This window comes from Vombatus ursinus, unplaced genomic scaffold (assembly GCF_900497805.2).
Source record: "Vombatus ursinus unplaced genomic scaffold, bare-nosed wombat genome assembly UNPS02009205.1, whole genome shotgun sequence".
Lineage (NCBI taxonomy): Eukaryota > Metazoa > Chordata > Mammalia > Diprotodontia > Vombatidae > Vombatus > Vombatus ursinus.
Genome location: NW_020948983.1, coordinates 65,121,723 through 65,138,350, shown reverse-complemented (window position 1 = coordinate 65,138,350; position 16,628 = coordinate 65,121,723).

Genomic DNA, 16,628 nt, shown 5'->3' with positions numbered 1-16,628 from the left:
AAACATTCATATTGGTGCAGAGAAATTAGATTTTAGAGACACTAGATATCAATTTATTATAAAATGAGAGACATGAAAATTATTTACGTTGTGAAACAAAAGATTTCAGAACTTTGGTGGAATGGGCAATTTTCATGATACCACTTCAATAGTGATTTCAGTCCACATATTTCCCAGAATTCCTATTATCTAACTGTGTGGTGAAGAGAACTTTTGATAGACTACTGGTCAGACCTGGGTTACATTCAAAAGACACCAACTGGACAAGCTGAGTCTCTTTTTCTCATTCCAGCCTGGTTGTGTTCAAACTATAGAGACATGTTGCAAGTGTCTGGATGGGAAGAAACCTCAGGCTCTCCCCACCTGTTACAAAATATGGCCTGTGTTCTCTGTCACTTTGAATCATTTCTTTCCTGCTTTTAGGTGAAGGAATATTGTAGATGGCCATGACTTTGTGAGCTTTGAAAAGTTACATTAATGAGCACCAGAGGTCTGAGAAGCAGAATCTATGCTAGAGTTTTCAGCCTTCTGAGCACAGGCTGCCCAGCACAACTCAACAGTGGATTGACTCCTGAAGCCAAGATGCTGGGCACTGTAAACAAGGCAATAATTCTGTTCATTGGCTATGCCAACTTCAGAGGTGAATGGGGAGGGACATTTTTTTTACCAGTGCTTCAAGGACCAAGGACCAAGGTGGTATCAAGGAGAGTATGCCCAAAGTTTGAGGGGTGGGGAGAGTAAATGCTTTGTAACTTCTGTTCTTCCTATATCATCATAGTAAATATCCCTTTGTAAAAGCTATTTAATGCCAATTGGGTAAATAGAATTGGAGCACTAATTACTGATGTAACTTAACATTGGGGAGAACATACTGGAATATGGGGCCTGACCCAATAGCATTAGAGAAGAATCACCCAGCCCCTCACTGGCTTTTCCTAAGGGCTTTTCCAATTCCCAGAATACTAAGCAGGGAAAGGGATTTTGCTTGGCTCTGGGGGACCTGATTTATCAGTGTAAGTTGGGATGAGGATCCCAAGAACTTTATAAGTTACCCATGGGAGCGAAAACAAGGATACCAGGCAAATAATGTGACACCTTTCACATATGATCTCATCTGCTCCTCCCAATAGCCTGTCAATTAGGCTATAGCACTAATGCAGTGAAGTTATAGGAAGTGAAATATCAATGGACTATTATAGGAAAATTCATATAAAAAAACTCCATTTTACAGATGAGAAAACTAAGGCTCACATGGATTAAACAGCTCATGCAGTCACAGAGCTAGTTAGTGTTCAAAGTAGAATTAGACCCAGGTTTCTCCTAGTGCCTACTCTCCTTCCTCTATACCATACTTCCTCTTCCAGGATTCCTTGACACCTGACTGTGTGAATTGTCCCTATTTATGTGACTATGACTAGCCTCTTGTTTTGTCCATAGAGTAGTGTTCTGTAGGACCATGCAAGTATAATCTATGATTAGACAAAACTCAACAATGAAGAGGAGGAGAAGAAGTATTAATGAAAAAAATTTAATATACAAAAGAGAGCAAAAGAAAATTCAAAAAGAGACAAAGACCAGCTAGACAATTTTGCTACTACCTTGTATATTAAGTTTAATTTACACTTTAAAAAATCTACATAATAAAAATTCACAGTTTTATTGACATTCCTCTTTTCTGTCCTTTGTGTATTGAACTGTTTATGTTTATTGATGTTTGAGTTGAAAATGAAAAAAGAAGTTTTTTAAACTTAAATTTAAAATGGTATAAACAGAACTCTCCAGGATTAAAAGACCAAACTCAGCAATGATACACCGGACAGGTCTGTTTATAATATCTGACAGGATGTGAGTCACAGGATATCTCCTTCCCTTCCAGAATAAATTCTGGCTAACCTGCTCATGTCAAAAAGAAAAACAACATTGGGCCCTGATTGTATTCAGTATAGCCAGATAAAAGCTTCAAGAGGCTAGTAAGTGAGTGACCAAAAGAAGGGGATATTTTGCAAAAACCTAGCAGGAACAGAAATGGGAATGAATGCATACCAGGTTAGGGAAATTGGAAAAGCCAAAAAACAATAAAGGGTATTTATGCAACCCACTCATGAGAAAACAGAAGGGCCAGCTTATGAGGAAATAGCAACTCAAGGTCTGAGGTGACTTTGGCAAAAGTAGATGGACTGTTTCCATGGTCTTCTCTGTTTGTTCTGGCTTCACGTGAACCTGAAGTAAGAGGAGGAGGAATCCTCTGGCAAAGACTGCTGCATTATGCTGTGTCAAGATCCAACATGTTGCTTCCTCATCTATAAAGGAGACATCCTACAGTGTCCAGGACTCCACTGATAATGCTTAAACCTCAGTGTTTGGTGGAAAGTGGACTGGAGGCTGAGGTATTAGGAGGGACCCCTGGTCGATAGATACATTTTGCCCAAAGGCCATTCTTTTTCTCTAGCCCTGAAGAACCCATTTACTAGCATAAAAGACCAACAAGGGAAGACTTGCTGTACAGAACTTTCATAGAGTGAATCTGTAGTGCTATATGCCTATGGCTATCTTGGTCCGGGAAACACCCAAAATCAGGACCTTCCATCTCCCTATCTGACAGTTATACTTAAGTCAGCTTTACAATTTTACCAAGCTGGTTTGTACAGTAAGTCTTAACTACAGGGGAAATGAACTTGCTTTTTTAAGCAAGTGGTTTCCTTGACAACACTGAAGCTGAATGTGGTTTAAGAAGCTGTAGGTGGGAGGCAGCTAGATAGAGTACCTGCCCTGCAGTCAGGAGGACCTGAGTTCAAATCCAGTCTCAGACCAGACACTTGACACTTACTAGCTATGTGACCCAGGGGAAGTCACTTAACCTCACTTGCCTCACACACAAAAAAAAAGAAAGAAAGAAAGAAAGAAGAAGAAGAAGAAGCTATAGGTGGACAGGGAGAACAGTGAGGCAGGTAACCTTATCCTCTCCTGGAATACTGGTTTTTCCTGAACTGTGAATATCAACATCTCATAAGCAGGCAGCCATGTTTATAGGATCAACATTTAGAGCTGTAAGGGACCTAAGAGGCCATTGAATACAATATCCTCATTTTACAAATGAGGAAACTGGGGCATATAGAGGATAAATGACTTGTTCAGTCACATAGCAGGATTCAAACTGAGGTCTCCCTGACTCCAAGTCCAGTGCTCTATCCACCATGTCACCTCGTTGCCTGTTAGTTGTAGAGATCTAAGATGCAATTTTCTCCATATATAATGCCAAACAAGTATAAGAAAGAAATCCTAGATGATGTGAAAAGAAGATCAGGCAATGAACTGAACCCTAACTCTATGGCTTGCCAGTTGTGTGATAGTGAGGCAAGTTCCTTAACCCTCCAGGACCTCAGTGTCTTACCTGCAAGGTAAAAAGGCTGGGCCAGATGACTTTCAGTTCCCTTCCTTGTCTAAATACTATGATCAGTCCCCTTTCCTTCTTCAGATTGGATGGGGTGCTGTAGCGTCCTCTCCAAAGCCATGGAGGAGGAGGAAATACTTTTACCTGCTCCCCATAAGGACAAAATGGATCCTCTTGGCCCTGAAGAAGTGACAGGCAGCATGATACAGTGAATAGACTGCTAGATTTGGTGTTGGAAAAATCTGGATTTGATTACTACTTCAGACACTTGGCTAAGAAACAATATTCTATTGGCTTTAATAATTGAAATAGATAAAGATTGAGAATCTACCTAACACAAGCAAAGGGAACAAGAAGAAAATCCCAGAATATAAATCAAATTTATTACTTAGAACAATTAATATGTTCTAAATAAAGGGTCTGAATTTCCTCATTAAATAAAAAAAGGTCAAGAACAGAAAAAGTCCAGGAACAAAGAAACCCAATTATTATGGTCTTTACAGGAAACATATCTAACGCAAAGAGATATGAAGGTGAGATGAATTAGATACAACTAGCTTTTCTCTATAGTACACATTTTGAGATCTTTACTATAGACACTTGGGATTATTATGTTAGGGTATGAGTTAGATGGAACCTACTAATCAAACCCCTTCATTTGAATGATGAAGAAAGTGAAACCAAAAAAGGTAAGAAGTGGAAGAACCATCGTTCAAAGCCAAGGCCTCTGATTCCAGAACTGGCACCATTCCTCATTAACAGTGTGACCCTGGGCAAATCAGTTAACCTCTCTGAGCTTCAGTTTCTTCATCTGTAAAACAGGAATAATAATAGCACCTGTTTCACAGTGCTTTCATTGGGGGTCAAATGAGAGATATCATGTATGGAAAGTGCTTCGAAAACCTTAAAGTACTACATAAATGCAAGCTCTTATTACTTTGTATAAAATTTGGGAAGGCTTCACTCTGAAGATTTATAGTGGCCCAAGTCCTCCAATCCATGGCTCTGAAATCAGATTGATTTCTGTATTGCTTTTTTCCACTGAGGTTTCCTGTCCTGATCTTTTCTTTACTTCTTGTCCAATGATAGAAAATGTAGCATTTTTTTTTTTTTAATATTAGCAGTTAGGCCTGGGATGATTCGGCTGTCTGAAGGAATGTGTACTTTTCTTGCCCAAAATTTCCCTGAACATGGGAAATTTGAGAGTAAGACTCAGCATTACAAAAAAGAAATGTAAGAAATGTGATGAATTGGAAAGGAAGTCATTGCCACAGTCAAGTTCACCCATGTATTGGCTGCCCTTGTAGATCAAAGCGATGTTAATGCGGTCTGGGGGAATTTTCTTATTTCTCAACCTCTAGTCCCCTGACTGTGTGCTTTCAGCATGCATATCACTTGCTTTTATGTCATAAAATAACATGAAAAAAGAATACCCCTGGCTTTGTATCAACCTCCTGAGGTGGAAAGTCCCAAAGATGTTAAGGCTCACACAGCTTCTTCCCACTTCATTATATTAGATAAAAGGACAACTGTCAACCTTGTCTGACACCAGACAGCAGTCCTTCTGTCAGGCCACTGCTTTGAGAAAGGGCATTTCATCTCAAAGGAAACAGTCCTTGCAGCACTTTGTTGGCATTTAATACGTATCTGTACATTCGAGGCTTAAAATGGGTTAAATGGTGCCATGGAATATGGCCTGCTGACGCTGCAGAAAGCACAAAGAACTTGGTTTCCAGAAGATGTGGAAATACACAAGGATATTGCTTTCACCCTTCACCCCAGTGGTGTCTCCAGTGAACTCTCCCCAGGCTTGTTCAGGATGGTTAATCAAGCCTGCATCTCTGTGCTCAGGTGGAGTGACAGAGGATTTTCTCAGACTTATTGAAAGACACCCTCAATGCCTTCCTGTGGTGTTATACAGAGTGTTGGGAAGGAAAAAGTAGAGAGAGAAGGAAAGCTCTTCAGCCACCATGAATGCATTGACTGGCACTGCATGGGCTTTTCATGCTGGCATCCCAGGGCAAGTCAGATAATGTGGCTGGCCATTTCTTGGATCAGAGATGCTGGCCCTGTAAGAACAAAAGCTCTTCCTCTCACCCCATCACTCCTGATTCACTGCCTTTCAGAAGCTTGGGTACTCCATTCTTCTTCTCTTTGTGCCTAGGAGAGTATATCAGTAGCACATTCCTGACCAAAGGAAAACCAAGTCAAGGAGCTGTGACTGTTAGTGTGGCCAGGGAGAGGCACCTGGGTGGAGGGGATGAAGCACTGGACTTGGAACCTGTCTTTGGTTGTGCTGCTGGTTAACTAATTGTGTAAACCTGGACAGATTGCTTCACCGTTTTTGAGTCTCAGTTTTCCCATCTGTAAAATGTGATAATATTCACACTACTAACTTTACAGGACTGTAAGGAAGAGAACACTTTAGTAGGATATAAAGTGTTAAAGATATGCTCATTTTCACTGTCATCGCTATTAATAACATTGAAACTCTATTAATAGCTAATAATAATAATAGCCAGAATTCATAGGGTACTTTTTAACATTTTCAAAGAGCTTCACATATTATCTCATTTGATCCTTACAACCCTGTGAGGCATGTGCTAGTCTTATCTCCATTTTACAGATGAGGAAACTGAGGATGAGAAAAGTTCAGTGACTTGTTCAGGGCCACACAGTTAGCATGTGTCTAAGGCAGAAATTAAATCCGGGTCTTCCAAACTACAAGTCCAACCTTCTCTCCACTCTGCCTCCTAACTACCTCTCCTTCAAGCATTAATGGAAGAATTAACTGAAGATACAAATACAAGGAGTAAAAATCCTTAAAATATTGAAGTAGGGTGGACGTCAGACACAGTAAGCAAGGAGAAGTTCCTAGGATCTAGAGCAGGACCTGGCACATAGTAAGTGTCCAAACAATTAGAGATTTGCTTTAAAACCTAGCTGAAGTTATATTATGAACATTTTTAGAAGGGTGGCAAGAGGAAGAGAAGAAACCAGAAAGAGGACAGTATATCTTTATTTTTGTAGCACAAAATTCCTGATTTCACATGTGAAGGAATACATTCTCCTGAGCCCTCATCCCTATTCGAATCAGCCTGACACTACCCCAGATGCACTCCACAAAATGCGGCTAACTTCACCCATAGCAAACATGTTAAACAACCTCATGTGGGTCTTCTGCTTGATCTTCATATGATTCCTATCTCATTCCCTGCACATATGTTCCAAGCCTCCTCCCCTTGCTGCCTCCTCCATCTTTCCCCTTCTCCTCTCCATCCCCGATAGATGATCTAACTTCCTACTTCAGGAAGATTAAGGCCATCTGATGTGAGTTCTCTCTAACTCTGCAACTCTCATTCCTTAATACTTCTTATTCTCATCATTCCCTGCTCCTTCCTTCCTTCCTTCTGTCCCTCAGAAGAGGTCATTATAATCCCCTGTACCCGTGCTCTTGATCTTATTTCTTCCAAAGTATATCTCTCTTTCTCTCTCTCCCTCCCTCTTTCTCTTTCTCTATCTCTCTCTGTCTCTCTGGCTCTGTCTCTCTCTGTTTCTCTCTTTCTCTCTCTCTCCCTCTATCTTTCTCTCCATCTCTCTCTGTCTCTGTCTCTCTCTCTGTCTCTCTGTCTCTCTCTGTGTGTGTCTCTCTGTCTCTGTCTCTCTCTCTCTGTACCACCTAGCTGCCCCTTATCGTTAAACTTCTTGAAAAAGCTTTCTATGCCTCCATTCCTTACTTTGTCTTGAACCCTTTGCAGTTGGGTTTTTGTTTCTACCATTCCAATGAAACAGCACTCTCAGAGGTGAACAATGATTTCTAAGTCGTGAAATACAATTACCTTTTCTTCAGTCCTCATCTTTCTTGACCTCTCCTACTTCCACTTTCTTTTTCCTCCATCCCTGCCTTCATACTGCTATCAGATTGATATTTCTAGGACCCATGTGTACAAAAATATTTATAGCAACTCTTCATGGAGGCAAGGAATTTGAAAGTGAGGGAGTATTCATCAATTAGAGAATGGCTGAACAAGTTATGGTATATGAATGTGATGGAATACTACTGAGGTGTAAGAAATGATGAAGGGGATGATTTCTAAAAAACCTAAAAAGACTTTTAACAACAGAAGCAAATTGAAGTGAGCAGAACCAGGAGAATAATTTTTACAATAACATCAATAGTGTGAAGACAAACAACTTTGAAAGACTTAGGAACTCTGATCCACACAGTGACCAACCACAATTTCAAAAGACTCATGATGAAACATACTGCCCACCTTCAGATAGAGGGGTGATGGGCCTCAGAGTGTGAATTGAAGTGTATTTTTTGACATGCCTAATGCAGGAACTTGGCAGATTTGTTTTGCTTTATACTACATGTTTGTAATAGATTTTGCATAAGTTCTCAATGGGTGGGGTTGAGGAAGAGTTATGGGAAGGAGAAAATTTAGAGCTGAAAATTAAAATTGAATTTAAAAAATAATAATCTTTCTTAGGAATCAGTGGCTAAATAGAGCAGTAGTTAGAGGAATGGATAGAGTTAGGAAAACTTGAATTCAAATCCTGCCCCAGACACTTATAAGCTGTGTGACCCTGGCAAGTCACTTCTCTCAGGCTCAGTTTCCTCATCTGTAAAATTAGGGAATTGCATTTGATGGCCTGATTCTATTCCACCCTCTTCAAAAATTTTGGTGGCTCTCTATGGTCTACTGAATAAAATTTGGTCTCTTCTGAGTCCTCCACAGTCTGCTGCCAGCCTTCTTTTCAACTGTCTCATTTTCCATTGCACATACTCTGGGACCAAGCCAAATTAGACAATTCTCTGCCCCAATCAAATAGCACATCCTTCTATCTCCTTTTGTTTATATTATTTCCAATTCCTAGGATGCACCTTTTCTCTCTATTAGCCTGTGGAATTGCTACCCATCCTTTAAAACCTAACTCAAATGTCTCTTTCTTCATGAAAGTCTTCCATGATTCTGTTATTTACTGCAGGCCTCATTTAGCAATAACCTCCCCCACGAGACCTCAATAACATGGGATCCTTCATGGATCCTTGAGTAATGAAATTAATGCAACCCCACTTACCACAGAGCTTATGCTGTTAAGAAACATGGCTACTTTTGATACTTTGAACTATGACTAGAAATGGATCTAAGGGTGTTGTTATGAAACTCAGATGAGATAATGAATGTAAAGGGTTTTGCCAACCCTAAACACTATATAAATACCAGTGTTGTTGTTGTTATCATCACCACCATCATCATCACCATCGTTATCTTCATCATCATCATCATCATGATTATTATTAGCTAGCCTCCAGTCACTAGGTATCCAATCTGAGGATGATTTCATTCTCTGAGCCTTCTATTATAATCTTGCTAAACTCAAGCTGTGTTCATACAGCTCCACAAGGTGTGCTGGGAAATATTTAACAACTGGGGGTTCAGGAAAAATATCATATCTACCCACTTTTAAATTCAATCTGCATTATTAACACCTTCTTGGGACAGCTAGGTGGCATAATGGTAGAGTGTCCAGCCTGAAGTTAGGAAGTCTCATCATCCTGTATTCAAATCTGACTTTAGACATTTACTAGCTGTGTGACCCTGGACAAGTCACTTAATCCTGCTTGCCTCAGTTTCCTCATCTGTAAAATCTGGAGAAGGAAATGACATACCATTCCAGTATCTTTGCCAAGAAAACCCCAAATGGGGTCATGAAGAGTCAGACATGACTGAACAGCAACAAAATTAACACTTTCTTAAGTCTAGACAATCAACAAAATAATAAATCAAGTCCTGATTTGTAGGGATTGACAATTTCTGAGATATAAATGCTTATACTGAAAATTTTGCAATAGGCTATCTAAAGTTAGTTAGAGCTGGCTCCAGTACATCCCTGGATGTATCATTTTTTTTTTCTTAAAGGCTCTATTATTCAATAACAATATAGGTTGGTTTATTATTTATATTCTTGTTTGTTGGGAGACCAGATGAAGAGATTGTAAAATCAAAGCCCTTCTCTAAAAATGCTTGAGGTAGCTAAATAAATTGTGGTGCATGAATGTAATGGAATATTACTGTGCCATAAGAAATAAGGAAAATAACAAATTCAAATAAGATGGGAAGACTTGTATGAATTGATGCAGAGTGAAGTAAGCAGAACCAGGAAAACAATATACTCAGTGAAAATGGAAACAAAGACAATTCAGCATTCAATGCTGTAACAATTACAATGACCAAGCTTGATATCAAAGAATAGATAAGGAAAAGTACCTCCCTCCCTTCATTACAGAGTCAGAATAAGGAGAGTTGCTTCCATATTACATGTACTGTCAGACTTGGTTAATGACTTAATTGGTTTTGCTGAACTGCTTTTTCAAATTTCTTTTTAAATTCTTTATTATAAAGAATGACTCACTGGGCAGGGGAGTGGGGAGGTATACATTTGGAAATAAAGGCAATGCAGAAATAAAAGATAGTCAAACGTAAACAGAAAGGCATTTGGATACTTTTTCTTCCCAACAGCTTTCTAATTTCCTAATTTTCTAATTTCACTTGGGCTACCCCTTACCATTCCTTGTCTCATCAATAAAAAAAAATCAACAGCAAAGAGGTGAGTGCAAGAACCCCAGGAAGAAACTGAGGAGACAAGCCTCTACATGCCTAGGACAGAAAACTGAGAATAAGACAATTTCTGAATATAGTTATTTTGGGGTGTCTGAGGACTTTTCTGTGTCTTCATTATCACAACTCATAGGGGTTAGGATAGAGGAACCTCAGTGACTGTATGGGTGGGAGTTATTTTGGAATATGAGAAACAAAGGGGTCTGAAAGCCAAGCTGCAATGTCATAGCCAACAATAATGGTGACTAGGGGTTGCTTCACAAAATGCTGCCAAGGCAAGCAATTGGTGAGCAAGAGAGACCTCAGAACTCAGGACGAAAAACTTCATGGGAAAACACATGCCAGGACACCACCCCTTAAGGGGGAGACAAAGACTACTAGGGCAGAATGTTGTTTACATTGTCAGATAAGGTCACTAAATCAAGTGGTTTTGCTTAATTGTTTTTCTTTGTTACAAAGAAGGATTCAATCTAGAATGGAGGGAGAGTTTTTCCCTTTCAGAAATGATTGTGGCATGGTGACAAAAGGCATTAATAAAGCATTCTTAATTGAAAAAAATTCAACTCCTTGGATCAAAGACCTGGCCACCCAACCCTAGTATGCTAAGCATTGAGTTCATGACTACTGTGATTGATAGGAGTCAACAGAGAGACAGATTACAGATGGACTTTCTCTTGTCAGAGACCAGGAATCAAGACCAAGAAGATCAAGAGCTAACGTGTGACCAGGCTCAGTCAAAGAAGTTGATAGAGTAGAGATATATAGATATATAGAGATATAGAGATATAGAGATATATCAAGAATTGACTCTACCCACCCAACAGGCTTCCAGAGCTAAAAGTTACTTATCAGTATAATTCTGTAGAATAGAGTTCAGTGTATAATGTGGGGAAATGAGTGAGAGAACCCTGTGGAACCAATTGAAGGTAGAGATTTATAGGCAATGGAGAACTAAATCATGCCCCCCATTGATCTGCCCTGCTCTGAGACAGCAGGCTAACTGGACAGTGATGAAACTTGCTGACAAGAAGATTAAAGAGGTTAAAACAAGAGCTGATAAGCAATTTGAGAGACTCGGTATAGGGCCTCTTCCAGTCACTTTCCTGGATTAAATGAGGTAAGAAATGCTAAGGAGAAGATTTTGCCTTCAGATACTGGCTGTAGACTGAAGACAGTAAGATAGCACCAATGCCTTAGATTTATGTGCTCCTAGATTCTAAAAAAGTTCAAAGATGTTAGCTCTATAATTTCATTCTGTGAACCCCATTGCTATAGGTATAGAATTCATTCCCTATGGGGAAAACTGAGCCACAGAGAATTTAAATTGATTGCCTAAGGTCTCAAAGATAATTAGTGACAGAATTGAGACTAGAACCCAAGTTTCTTGAAATCTAGTCCCCAACACTAGCTATTAAACCTACATTCTATCAACTGTGGCCCTGTAAAGGCCATTGGCTCTCTCTATTCCCCCTCATATGTGCTCTAGCTCTGTATAGATCCCCCTTCTCTGTTTAAAAAAAAAAGTGTCAAAAACAGAGTCAAATGCTGGGGAATTGAATTTATTAATCTTAGACCCAGAGATTGGAAAGTTCTTCCTTTCAGTAGACAGTAGGGGGACTGTGGGTGCAGAATTTACATATACTGTCACATGTGAACACTGTTGATTATTTTTGCTTAACTGACTTTCTTTGTTACAAGGCAGGGCACTTGCATGTGTGCTTGGCAAGGTGGGGGGGGCAGGACTGGGAGTTGAATTGAGGAATGATGTAGAAATATCTGAGAAAAAAAACTGATACAAAACCAAAAAGCATCACCAGAACTCACCTAAACACCTAATCCCTCTTGATAAAAGATCAGGATAATCATAAGGGAACATTTTTCTGGGGAAGGAGAGGGATTAACATTTTATTTAGCCTAAAGTAGAGCTAGGGAGAGTCCTTCCTGAAAGCTCTGTTGGTAGAGGATTTAGATATGAACTATAGAACGTATTCTAGTTACAATCCACCTGGAAATGGCCTCTGCTATGGCTGACTAGACAACAGTCTAAGAATATGTACAAGGATCACTTGTCCTGAGAATCCTTTTCCTGAAAGTCAGTGGCTCAGTTCTGACTATTGTTGTCTCCTTAACCTAGATGTTCATGGAGGAGGAACTGACCCACATAGTTTAGTGGCTGAGTTCCATTGCCACGTTGCAAAAACAATTCCATAAAATTGGAATGAGGTAGTATGGTTCTTCTATTCTTAGGAACCTTATAATTAAAAAATGCCCTTCCTTAGCCTGCCAATCCCCTTTAAATTAGATCTGTCAAGCACACAATACTTCCTTGCCCATGTGTCCAAGGTTAAATGAATGGGCCTCGGAGAGACATGGAAAGAAATCTGATCTCCTCCTCCCTGTTTCCACTGTGTATCACAAAATCTCAGAATTGGAAGGAATCTCCTAGATCATCTGGCACAAGCTAAACGTGAACAGAAATCCCTTTCTTTGCTTTTTCTAACAAGGGACTATCCAGTTTCTTCCTGAAGACGTTTAGTGCTAGGGAAGGCTACCACTTCAAGGAGTCTACTCTGCTTTAAGACAGGTTCAGTTGTTAGGAAGTCTTCCCTTCCATAGAGCCAGAATCTGCTTCTAAACAGTTTCTACACATTGCTCCCCAATCTAAGCATTTAACTATTAGGCTCCATCTAATTAATTTAGATGGAGAGAGCTATACTTATCCCATTGGACCTAAAATCGGGTCATTGCTGAGCTTTGGGCCTTTGTTTTGACTACAAATAGATGAGTCTGCCCCCATATCTTCATCCAATAAAATCCCTATGTCAGATCTTGTCTGAATTAGGGAAAACATGCTTGAAGAAGTCAGAATCAGAGTTATAGGATTAGAAATTTACAGATGAAAGGGACCTTAGTTACATCTAATCCCCTCACTTTATAAATGAGGAAATTGAGGCCCATAGAGGTTAAGTGACTTGCCCAAGGTCCAACAGTGAGTATGGTGTCTGAGACAGGATCTTGAACCTAGGTCCCCTGACTCCAAGTCCGGTGCCTCAAATACTGTTCCAAGTAAAGTTAGTGACTGCCACTTTCATCTTCAGAAACAATTCCTGTTCCTAGGATGCTGGCAGGGAGAATAGTGTTAGGGGGGAAAAAATTGTGTACTCTGAAATCTAATTGTGAGATTTCTTTCTTTTCTTTTCTTTTTTTGACAAGCAGTATTTTATATAGTGCTTTAGAGTTTATGAAGCACTTTTGCATAATCTCATTTGAGCGTCATGACAATCCTATGAGGTAAATACTGTATGTATCATTGTCTCCATCTTACAAATGAAGAAACTTATGCTGAGAGATTTCTAATTTTGTTTGAGAATTCCAGGGAGCAGAAACTTTTGAGTAACATGCCTATAGTATAGAAGAGATTCTTTCTTATTTTTTTTTCCCAGTTTGATCCTTGTTCCAACAGGTCATAGGGCATGCATCACCTTTTCATATGCTTAGCAGCTGTGTAGACAGCTGACTGGAAGCAGGGGGCTGCCCAGGACTAACTAGATGGGCAGGCAGTTTTTAAAACAAGTAGCCTCAAAGTAGGTAAGGTATACCTCATGGCCCAGGAACTCCTATCAAAATAACAAAGGGTGGATGATGCACTTGCTTTGACAAGCTGCCTGGTAACTATCAGCCGTTATTGAATTTAGGCCAATTTTGGGAGAAGGGTGAGACATAACTGGACTGTGAAACGCAGGTCGGGACATTCCTTTGAATCACACACTTCTCCCTGCATCTCAATTTGCATCATAGGACATTACTGATCAAGCCATCCCCACTGAAAGCACACCAGACTCATAGATTCAAAGTTGGTATGAGATAAAAACATTCCCACCAGACCTGAGCTCATCCCAGTTCACATAAAGGGACCTGATGGTGAAGCTCTGGTATCAAGATCACACCCACAGGAAATAGAATATGGTGGAAAGATTACTAACTCTCCAACCAGAGGACCTGGGTTCAAATTAAGCTTCTGAAGCTGACGACCTGTGTGACTTTGGAGAAATGACTTGACTTCTCTGGGTTTCAGTAACTTCGTCTATAAAATGAGACAGTTAGACTAGGTGGCGTCTGAAGGTCCTCTAGATCTAACTTTATGACCCTAATATGGCTGCCTGCCCCCCAGGAGTGTGTCCAAGGGAAAATCATCTGGCTTGCATTTTTCTTTTTTCCTACAAGTGTCACGGCTCCTCCTTATGTTTGAACCCATTGTTCTCTAGAGTTGTGGCACACGTCACTTCCCCAAAGTCCGTGACCCAATGGCCAAGACATCATTTGAGGGACTCTGCACAGCAAGGCATTACCTGGGATGTAAAGACATCGCCCCTGCCCTCTTTATCCCTTTGCATCTGAGACTGTGGTTCATTCAGAGGACCTGGATTCAAATCCTAGGTCTCTACTTACAACCTGTGCAAATCTGGGTAACTTAATTTCCCAGGATCTCAGTTTCTTCATCTGCAAAATGACCAGGTTGGACTAGATGATCACTAAGGTACCTTCTGGATTTCAATCTGTGATCTTACTATATTTATTTTCTCAAACTGAAGCAAATTTTACTACCCACTAAATACTGGGGCAGCTAGGTGGCTCAATGGATGGAGTGCTGGGCTTGGAGTCAGGAAGACTCATCTTCCTGAGTTCAAATCTGGCCTCAGACTAGCTATGTGACCCTGGGCAAGTCACTTAACCCTATTTGCCTCAGTTTCCTCATCTGTAAAATGAGCTAGAAAAGGAAATGGCAAACCACTCCTATGTCTTTGCCAAGAAAACCCCAAATAGTGTCACGAAGAGTCCGACATGACTGAACTCCCAGCTCCCAGAGCTAAAAAAAAAAAAAAAAAAAAGATGGGGGTGAAGAACCAGAAAAGCTATACAGTAGAAACAACATTACAAAGGAAAAAATAGCTTTGGAAGACTTGAGAACTCTGATCGATGCAATGGCCAACCACATTTCAGCAGAATTGAAGATAAAGCTTACTAACTACCCACTGCCTAGCAAAGGAGATGGACTCAAGATGTACAATGACACACACAACCTTGGACACAGACAATGTGGGAATTTGTTTTGTTTTATTGTGTATATTTCTTAAAAGGGCTTTGTTTTTCTTTTTTTTTCCGCTAGTAGGGAAATGGGTGGGTTAAAAGGCAATTAGGGATAGGGATGGGGTAGAGAAAAGAAGAAAAAAGAAAAAAGAAGGTTATTGAAGCATCTTTTTTTTTAATAGAAAGAAAAGAAAGATGGCCAAACCAGGCAGAACAACTTGGAAAGCTACGAGTTGATAGTGTTATATATTTAAAAGGAAACCAAGCTGTACTGTACACAAGATCTGCAGTTTCATGTACAATCCTCTTTTCAGTTCTACTATATACATCTAGGTCATGGTTAATGTGAAAAATGAATCCCTTGAAGTGGTCACATTATTTGAATTTGCACTGCACGTTTCCATTGGGCTGGAACCAATGGCCATATTTTACATAATTATAACTTCAAATACTGTGAATTCAAATACACGCGGCCACTTTAGGGGCTTCATTATTCGCATTACATTCGCATACAGCCAGGACCTGGCTGTATATGAAAATGCCCATTTTTTGTAGTTTGAGAATTTTTTTAAAATCAATTGAGGGAAATGGGGATGAGCTGAGCATTCCCTGAGCACAGACTTTATCCTTGCATTTTCCATTTAGAGCTTGGATAGAGGCTCCTTCATGCACCTCTTTCCCTCCCTTTCCCCCCACCAAGAATATGCAGATTATTTAAAGGCTCTAGAGTAGACTGAAGTCCATTTAATGTGAGAAGCACTGGGAAATAAGACTTTCTTAGTAACTAAACCTATCAAAAATACACATACACACATAGACAAAGCTCAATGTGAAAGTAGGTACTAAATATAATTTTCATCAAAGCTAGGAAACTACTCACTGGAACTGCTGAATTTTACTTTCACGTTTTGAAGAATTTCTGAAACCAAGTCAGGAAAATGACAGGTAGCCTAATGGGCTGTTTGATATACAGGTAATGAAAAACAATATGAAGAGAAGGAAAGGGAGGAGCAGTATGACCAAGGGCCGGGACCCCATCTACAAAGGGAAGTGATGTATTCTGGCTATGGGACACTTGTGGCCAGAGTTAAAGGTAATACAGGGAGGCCAGTGACTGTCACAAGTTCCTTTAGAATCCTCAGGTAGCTGGAGAGATAGGGACCTCTGCTACCTGCCACAGTGCAACAGATAGCAGCCAGCAGACCACATCTGCTGAGGAACCATACATACCCTGCAAAACCTTGCCAGGCATGTCTGTTCTCTGAAACATAAAACAACCTTTGGCAGAGGGAGAAGCTGTAAATTTTCAAAGCAGCTGGAAGCACCTTCTTCCAACACAGCAGGGTTGGGGGAAGGGTAGGTGTTTAGGTCATCTTAAGCCAAAAGGAGGGAATTTCATTTTGGGAGTAGAATGGGAAATTCCTTTCCCAAGAGTCAAACCTCCTCTGCCCAAAGAGAGGAAGCATGGCACCCTGTTTAAAGCTAACCATTCAGTCCTCACTGTCATTCAACTAATTTTTTAG